This window comes from Epinephelus moara, chromosome 15 (assembly GCF_006386435.1).
Source record: "Epinephelus moara isolate mb chromosome 15, YSFRI_EMoa_1.0, whole genome shotgun sequence".
Taxonomy (NCBI): domain Eukaryota; kingdom Metazoa; phylum Chordata; class Actinopteri; order Perciformes; family Serranidae; genus Epinephelus; species Epinephelus moara.
Window position 1 is genome coordinate 17,108,948 of NC_065520.1, and position 9,803 is coordinate 17,118,750.

Genomic DNA, 9,803 nt, shown 5'->3' on the forward strand with positions numbered 1-9,803 from the left:
TGAGATACTTTGTCAGTATTTTGAGATACTTTGTCAGTATTTTGAGATTAAGTCATTTTGAGACACTGAGTCATTATTTTGAAATATTAAGTCATTATTGTGAGATACTTAGTCATTATTTTTGAGATATTAAGTAATTATTTTGAGATACTTAGTATTTTGAGATATTAAGTCATTATTGTGAGATACTTGGTCATTATTTTGAGACATTAAGTAATTATTTTGAGATATTAAGTCATTATTTTGAGATACTTAGTATTTTGAGATATTAAGTCATTATTGTGAGATACTAAGTCATTATTGTGAGATATTAATTATTTTGAGATATTAAGTCATTATTTTGAGATACTTAGTATTGTGAGATATTAAGTCATTATTTTGAGACTAATTATTTTGAGATATTAAGTCATTATTTTGAGACATTAAGTAATTATTGTGAGATATTAAGTCATTATTGTGAGATACTAAATTATTATTTTCAGGAAGTTTCTCATTATTTTGGGATAATAAGTGATTTTTTTTGAGATAGTAAGTAATTACTTTGGAGAAATTTTCTCATTTAAAGTTTCTCATTATTTTTAGATACTGAATCATTATTTTGATAGAGAACATAATGTCCAGTGACATAAACTGGATTATTTTCATGCCAGACTGAAAGAGAAGATGAAAAGGATTCAGTATTTATGTCCAGAATTATTTGTGGTTTGTCAAGATAGACAAAATAATCTTGATCAGAGGAAATGTTGCTGTAAATTTGGGTGTTGAGCCACCACCAAAAAATGTTTGTCTGAGTAAAGAGAGAACTTTCTGGCTTTGGTAACTTATCAGATTGTTAAATGGCTCAAAAGCCAATTTTGTCAAAGAAATAGTGTCGTCTAAGTCTATTGAACAAGTGCCAGAGGTCAGAGGTGAAAGAGTAGGTGGCAGCCTGAACTTTATTCAGTGACAGTTACATTTCTTGTCATTACTTTTTATGTAATCTTACTGGAATGTCTAAATTTGAGGATTTGATGGCGATGTATAGGTTGCAAACACTTTCATAACCATCTGCAGAATTTGAAAAATTAGGTTTACAGCATATCATGACGCACAGTATAAAGAGTGCTTTTTTTGTATTGGTGGCCCGTCGGGATTTCAGCCCATCACCTTGACAGTATTAGTCCTGTGCTCTGTTCAAAGAGCTCCATGGGGAATTCAACCTCTGGGCTCAGACTAATAACATGAAGCTGATAACAAGCTTTTATTGAATATTCAGATTGATGGTAGATCATCCGAGAACGTATTTATAAAACCAGAGCAGAAAATCCTGACAGGACGTGCAACTTGCAAACATGCAATCCTGGGTTCCCGTCCAGACTTCTGTATGTGGTTTAGGCACAAACACGATTTCAGTTAAATGTTAATTAAAAAGGTAGTAAGAAAATAATGCAGGTTGATAATCAACCCAGTCACCATACGTATTACATCAACGTTTATCAAGTGACGTAGAATATGAGCTGACTTTATCAACGGGAGGTGGCAGGGTTGGTGGATGGCGTCACGTGTTGGCGAGATGCCCAACATTGCTGGGTTTCCACCTGTGACAGTGCAGTGAAAGCAGTTGTGTTTTTTACTGAGACAAACCTGTGTTTCCAGCCGGGATGGTGCCACAAAAAGTGGTTGTGTTTTTGCCATGATATGGCTGCATTTTCAGTCGGGATAGTTAAATTAAATTAAAGTCAATACAGCTTTATTTATCCTGAAGGAAATTCTTGAGCCAGACAATGCTTCACAACCAGTAACAACCAGGGGTCTCATTTATAAATGCTGCGTATGCACGAAACGAGGACTGAAACTTTGACCCATCTTAATGAACATTTTAAAGATGGGAAATTGGCGATGCAGATGGTGAGACTGTAGAAATTATTTTTTGGTTTTTGTCCGCACATACATTTTTAGCATAGATCCTATGCACTGTTTTATAAATGCAACCCCAGAGCACCAGTGGGTTCCCCGAGTCAGGGTCACTCTCGGGACAAAAATACAAATATACAAGATAAGAAGTGTTTTCAAGGAACAAAGCAAAATTAGCGCCTGATAGAGTGACATTAGGAGTAAGATAAGTACAAGAGTTACTGAAAATGTTGGAAAGAGCCTGATAAAGTGCGTTTAAAATGGAGGTATGCACGTTTCTGTACAATATTTATGTGTAACTTCACCTCAGGATCCGATTTTGACCCATGAAACGATGATTTTTATAAAGTTGATGTCAATATTAACACCAGAGTTGATGTGTTTCATCACTGTACGGTCAAATAATTTAGTTTTCAGCTCAAAAAACAAATTAAAGATGTCTTATAAAGAGAATCCGCTCTCGCTCTCGCTCTCGCCACTGAGCCAGTCCAGTCCAGGTAGAGCAGCTGTTCCCGTATCATCATCTCATCATTAACAAACACACCACGGCTCAGGCTCTTCTCATTGACTGTAATCACCTTAATGCAAAAAGCTGATGAAGTTGCCAAGGCGCAGAGTGCTCTGTCTCAGACCTCCTCTCTTTTTTGTGTGTGTTTTTGTAATGGCGCTGTCATAACCGCTCTGCTCCGTCTGGGCCTAAGTGAATCTGAGGCGCCATCTTTTAAACGAGGCTAACAAATGAACACGTTTTCCCCCCATCAAACGGCTCCTGACAGTGATGCATGGGCTTCCAGATGAGCTCTGAAAAACTGATGGATCTGCGACGGTACAAGCGCTTAGATAAACTAATGCATGTAATTATGTTTTCCATTCCCTCTCCATTGCGAGGCATCTTATTACAATATCATTAGTTGAAATGGTCGGCACAAAAAAAAATGATATAGTTTGCAAATTTCTTTCTTTCTCTTTCTGTCTTTTTTTTCTTGCCATGTGTGGTAATTACTGGAAGTTGATTTCTTTGACTGGAATAAAAACCAATTCAATTTGTTTGCTTCTCGGGAAGACATTATCGGGCATCTCTGTGTAAGTGTTAGTAATTGTTGGGAGTCTTATTCACCGCCGCCGTCGCGGATAAGGAGACCATGGAGATGGTTGGAGATGCCCTGTGTGGGCCGAGCCACGTGCGCGAGATAGATGTGCGCTGGGTGTGATTTAGATGCATCACGCCTGATTCTTATCCTCTTCTTATAATTGTTTCCACTCTCTTCAGTTCCTGTCAAATAACCCAAGTACAGGGAGGAAGCAGTTTATTTGTTTTCACTGGATTTATTTCTCTTTTTGGCTCAAAAGTTAGAATAAAAATAAACACAAATATTCTCTCTCTTGTGTCGCAGAACGTGAATGTATCATGCGTTGTTACATCGCAGTATCAGCTGTGTGACAATTATATCACGATATTTTTCACAATAAGTATCTCTATATTTCTCTTTCATTGCCGACCACATACCCTCTCTGATGCGACAAAGACGTAGAGATGACTATTGCTGTCTTTTTTCTTCAGAAAATATTAACACAATGAGATTTTTTAAATCAATAATCATCAATAATGTTGCTCTAACGACTGAGTGAGTTCAAGCAAGTGTTAAAACAAATAGAAAAGTCTGGTAAGTTGATAAATTGACATCACTTCTCTGTATTGCAGCCTTTAAAATGGGATAAAACAGTAATGCCGTATCACGACACAAATAAGATAAATCTCGATAATGATATCTTTATGTTGCCCAGCCCTATTTTCTTTACGAATGACATGCGGTGGGATTTTGTGATAATATTCAACTATGTCTACACAAAAAATTACTGAATGAATTTTTAATTTACTTTGTCAGTATGTTGTGCTCACCCATTTCCTTCTAAAGAGGCAAACTCCACCCAAGAAATGTAATTTAATTTTGTTTAATTTAAAAAACCTTCACTGGATGTCCCCGTTTGTGCGTGGGAATTATTAGTGTGTGACACATCGCGTTATCTTACATATTATTTCCTGTTTAAATGGATGTGTTATTGGTGCTTGGATGTAATTTTAATATGTTAAAAATGAATTCTTGAATCATTTTGTTCAGAAATATTTCATGAGTAATAGTTGGTCGTCACACGTTATAGAGGCTGTTGTGCACAGATGTAAATACAGGTGTGCCTTGAGATTTTGGCTCGCCCTTTGGTGTGTCCTGGGACTTACATTGTGTTGAGACACGTAAGGAGACGACTGAATAACCCATGACTGGCATCATTTTGCAATTTGAGATATCCTTCGTGAATCCAAGTTGCTGTTTCGAAGGTTGTGGAACCACTGGTTGCCCAGCTTTTTGTTTTCAATTTATTTTTATTTGATATGGATGATGCAATTTAACATAGTTCCAACACAGAGTGTGGGACTGAGAGTTTATAGCAATGGCTAATTTCCAGCTCTGGTCCTTAGTTGGGCTTTTACATGTACGCCTAAAATATTATTAGAAATATACAGTTTAACCCTGTGAAACCTGAGCGAATTGGCTTTATTTATTTATTTATTTATTTATGTTTTCAGAAACATGGAAAGAAGCCAGTGGGAAATGTATGAAATGGCCCAAATTAGCAAGATATTAAAAAGTTGTAACTCTAGTAACTAAGAAAATACCCCAAATAAGCAAAAACAAACAAGAAACTTACCAAAAAATTAGTAAAAAAGAAAAGTAAAAACCCCACAAAATTACCTTAAATACATTGCTAAAAATCAAATAAATAATATCTATATCTATTTTCTATAACACAATTTAAATATATATGTAAAACTTGACATGTCCCTTGTTTTGTTTTTTCTTTTTATGATTTTCCAATAACACTTCTCTAACTATGTTCACTGCCTTTTCCCCATGTTTTCTATAGACGTGTATATGAAGTCATCTGAACACAGTACAAGAAAGCAGATGTTGATCCAGGTTTCAAAGGGTTAAAACATCATTCAACCACAATACACTGCAAGATACATGAACTACAATCCACATACTACGATACACCAAAAATACCCCGACTAGTTGACTAATCAATAATTGCTTCAGCTGAGATGTTTAAAGGTCCTCTTGGTTCCTATAGTAACGGAGATCTGACCTGAGTTCTTCCTGGGTTTATTTTATATTTATTTAATTTGTGTGTCGGAAAGTACGGAAAGTCGTCGTCGTTCAGCGTGTGTCGGTTTACGTCGGCCACATTTTGTTTTGGGTCTAGTCATCCTTCGGTCTGTTTGGACCAGGTTTGACCGTCCTCAGGTCACTTTAAGATGTGGTCTCTTTTATTTTGAAGATTATTTAACTCACACCAGGTTTCGGTGGGTTTTTCAGGGTGCAGTTTTGGATGTCCGAAACGTCATTTTCAGAAATAATCGGTAAGTTGAATTGTGTATAATCTGATTTTTATCTGGTTTCTTTCCTTCTCTGTGACAGTGAACTGAAAATCTTTGGCTTGTGGACGAAACAAGACATTTGAAGACGTTGTCATGGTGATGAGAGGTCAGTGATCGACATTTTCTGACATTTTATAGACCAAATAATTCGTCGATAAATCGATAAACCATTGATCCATACGTTAATCCACGTTTTTATCTCATACACTGAGGGGTGTGTAATGTTGTTTAAGGTACAGTTCATCACAGTCCATGCTACAGCTGTAGCCAGAGAGTGTGTGTGTGTGTGTGTCTAGCACTCATAAGTGTGTTTATGCATGCATATTGCATCTCTCACTCTCTGGCTCTAATAAATGCTCTCCCGCTCCCTCTTTGGAGAGGACTGTGCAACAGCTGTGAGGTGTGTGTGTGTGTGTGAGTGTGAGTGCAGGGACTATTTTTGCATCCGTGTACATCTGACTGTGTGTACACTTGTTAGCCTCGGCCTGCGCCTGTATGTTTAAGCATGCATATTGCTCCTCTCTGAGTGTGTAATGTTCCAGCTCCGCGCTGCAGCTGCGTGTTTATACGTGCTGCTGCTCCCTCGCCCGCTCTGTCTGCGAGCGTGTGATGTTGTGGAGGAGCGAGGGCTCATGTTGGGAGCCGTAGTGGAGCTCATTAGGGGGGTACCAGGGGAGCTCGGCCGCTGCAACCCCCAGCTCCCAGCGCTCCTCTCCGGGCCGCCGTGCCGCCTGGCCGGGCCCTCAGCCGCAGCCCTTCATCTGCACACATCGCACTGAAGGCTTGTGCACAGCGCAGTGGCAATATGCTGTCATATGCTGGGTGACGGGTGCACTTCACACCAGCGTCAGGCTTGTTTGTAGCGCCGGTTTCTGTGCAGAGGAAAAATTGAATATTAGAGGAAATTTGAGCAATAGGCATATTGAAACTGGATGCATTAGAGGTGCCAGCTAAATATTATTAATCTGCGGATTATATTTGATGAGTCATTCGTTTACTGAGTCAAGACTGTGAGGAATGCCGTCTCACAGAGCTCAAGGTGACTCAAAATTGGGGAGTATGACTGAGTGAATAATTAATCATCAGAATTGTTTTAAGTTATTCTCTCGGCCGATTGACTAATCAATTAATTGGGTAATTGCCTCGGCAGTGTGGAGGAAAGATTTGCCCAAACAGGAAGTAGTTTATGGTTGAAAAAAAAACAGTGTGTGTTTGCAAATGTGGTGATAAAAGCATGCAAGGAAATTGGGTCACCACAGCGTCGGCTAGAACGAGAGAAACAGGACATGAACATGCAGCCGACTTACTCAACACTATCTTCACTTGGTGATGTCTCATGAAGGAAAATGCAGCCCAGCATGAAACTGGTGAAACATCAGCACTGCAGACTGTCACTGTCATTTTGTGATGTCATGTGACACCATTGGCTGCGACAGGCATGATGAAATCGAGCTGCATTTGGATATTCATGAGGCCAGCAAAGAGGAACATGAGTCGTTCTCTTTGTTTCCGAGTAGAGCTGTTAGTGGACGTTTGAGGTTGAAACCATCCTCACTTTGCACTCTTGTAGAGATCAGTGAAGGGAAAGACAGCAGTCATGGTTGTAGGAGTGTTTTTGATAATCTTACTTCAGCATATCACCAAATAGAAACATATCAAAACGCTGAGGAGCTCATTTTCTTTAATATTTTTGCTTTAATGCAAGATTTCTAGCCTTGCAACAGCTTCTTTTAACTGTGACATACCTAGAACTGATGCTATAAATGATGGCTCAGTTCAGCACCAGGGCCTCCCATAAATGGAATGCAGCCATTATTAATGTTGTTTAACACACCTGAGCTTTTCCTACTAGTCTGCTGTGCCTTGCAAGATACAGCTTAACACAGACAGGACTATCTTATCGATGAGAACATACTCTGTCATGCTGGTACATGTAACGTCAAAAATATTGATTTATGGATGCGTATCGACTCTGAATATTCTTTTTCTGCAGTATTGATACACAGGTACCAGCTGCTCTTTCTCACTTTATCCAAGAGAAGACATGTTATGCCTCTTCCCTGTCACTGTTTCATTGTGGTATTGAAATGTTATTGAATATCAGCATTTTAAGGTGTTGCATGGACAGTTAGGAATTCCAGTGTCATGCAACACTAATGTAGTAGAGGTGAGAAAACACTGACCACACTGACTTGTCCTGTGCTATGTCACATGTGCAACATAAACAAATAAACAGAAAGAAAAAGGTTAGAAAATGCAGCATTTGCCCGATTTAACAGGACCACTTCTGGTCCGTTTTGTACTCGGACGTCGGAAATTCGCGCACCCTGAGATCGGATTTCCAACTCGGAAACCCCGACTTAGGAATTCAAGATGGCTGCTGGTCACATACATAGTGAGTAAACAAGTAAAGTAGTTTATTTTATCTTATTTGTTTTACATTAGGTCCGCCATACCCATAGTACTGTTCAATTGAGCGTCGTTATCAACTGATACCGCTAACAGTGGCTACGGCTAGCCCAACGGTAGAACGGTAACGTTCATGTTTTTTTCCAACTTGTCCACCGTTGTCAACTAGAACGCAAAAACTGTTGTCAGCTCGGAGGTGACGTCATTCCCACTGCCGACTTCTGACCTCCGAGTACAAAGTGAATGCACCATGTGGTGTAGTGGAGGATATACTCAGGTACACGGGGTATACCCACTTCTTTTTCTATCCAGTGACAGTATACCCACCTACCAGCAAAACAGCCATTGTAATATATAGGAGAGTATGCGCAGTTGCATATCGGTTTCACGGGATACCGTGGTATGGAAACTGACAGTTATCATACCATTTACATTTGCTTATTAAATCAAACTTTATTTATATAGCGCTTTTCATACATTAAAAATGCAGCACAAAGTTCTTCACAAAATAAAAAAGACCACCCCAACCCAGATAGACCGGGCTGGACTCCACACATGGTGCAGAGCCCCCGAGTCCTCCGGGCCTGAGGGTTCTCCAGGACGACGTCCCCTCGGGCAGACCGGACACACCTCCCAGTGTGAGGAAACACTGGAGGAGAGCAAACTAAAAGACTAAAAGACAATAGGATAAAAACAAGCGTAAGATAGAATAATGATACAATGCATAACAAATTTAAAGACATTAAAACATAAATAAAAATAACTGAAATAAAATATAATAACAGAAGAGTAGAAGAAATCAGTTAAGGGCCAAATTAAAAAGGTGAGTCTCAAAAACATTATCCATGGTATTGATTAAAAAATGGCGCCTGGATGGAGAATGTCACCTTAGTTTATTTCCAAAAGGAGACTTTATGCACATACTTCCATCTAATAAATAGTCTTAAGTCTCAATTATGATAACGTGTTTGTTCAACCAAAAAAACTCCTCTGTTTTCACTTCTTTCAGAATCAGTATAACTGATATTAATAATAATAACAACAATTGTGGAAACGCATGACACCTCTTCTGAGACGGTTATCATACCGTGAAAATCTCATACTATTGCAACCCTATGTCATTTTATCGTAAGGCTCAACACCTGAAATAAACAGTGACGAAATGTAAAAGCGAAATTAAAGAGTACGGTTTAAAGGACGAGTTATATTTCTTGTGGAATCAAGTCATTACTTGATGAACTTTAAGGGTGTTTCATAAAAAATAAGTTCCCAGTTCTTGAGTTCTTATTTCAAGGGCGAAGGTTTTGTGTCATTATTGGGGGGGGCAGGAAATTTTGAGCACCAAACACTTCATTTCCTGCTTTCTTGTGAATTTTATGCACCGATTTTTGCTTTTTCTGCATTGACTTGTGGCGTAAATGTCTTTAATTTCGTCAAAATAAAAGTCCTGTGCAACTTTGCGTCCCCTTAGAAATCTGCACCTGTGACTTAACTGCTTTAAAAGTTCACATTTTTTGGGGGAATGATGAAATATTTTAATAGCTGACCTTCATTTCTTCAGGAAATATCTCTTAAGCTGTTATTATAAATAAACGGTGTTATATATATATATATATATTGCGGAGTGAACTGGAAGCTGTGCCTCTCTCTCCGTTTGACAAATGAGACTTTCATTGTACAATTATCGTTTTCGGGATCGCAAACGTGCGAACAGAATTTGTCACTGTCACTTTGTGTGTTTAAGGGCATATTAATCAAGTGATTAATTGCCAGATATTACCCACTGAACATGGCCTGTGTTCCCATTCAAGTGCTACTCTGCCTCTGAGCGTGACTGCTTAATGATCACGCTTTGGGTTTTGTTTGCGGAGGGCTGGAGTGATCTGTTTCATGAGTCCGAGGGCAGCCCCGCGCACATTTTTGACAATTTTTGATATTAAAGATGAAGACCGGGGGATGTTTTCATTTCCTGGGCTGGAAACGAGGGGCGGCGTTTTGTTTTGACAGTATTTTCATCTTCATTTAGACGCATCCACGTTTTGAGATGACGCAGGCCGACTTTGAT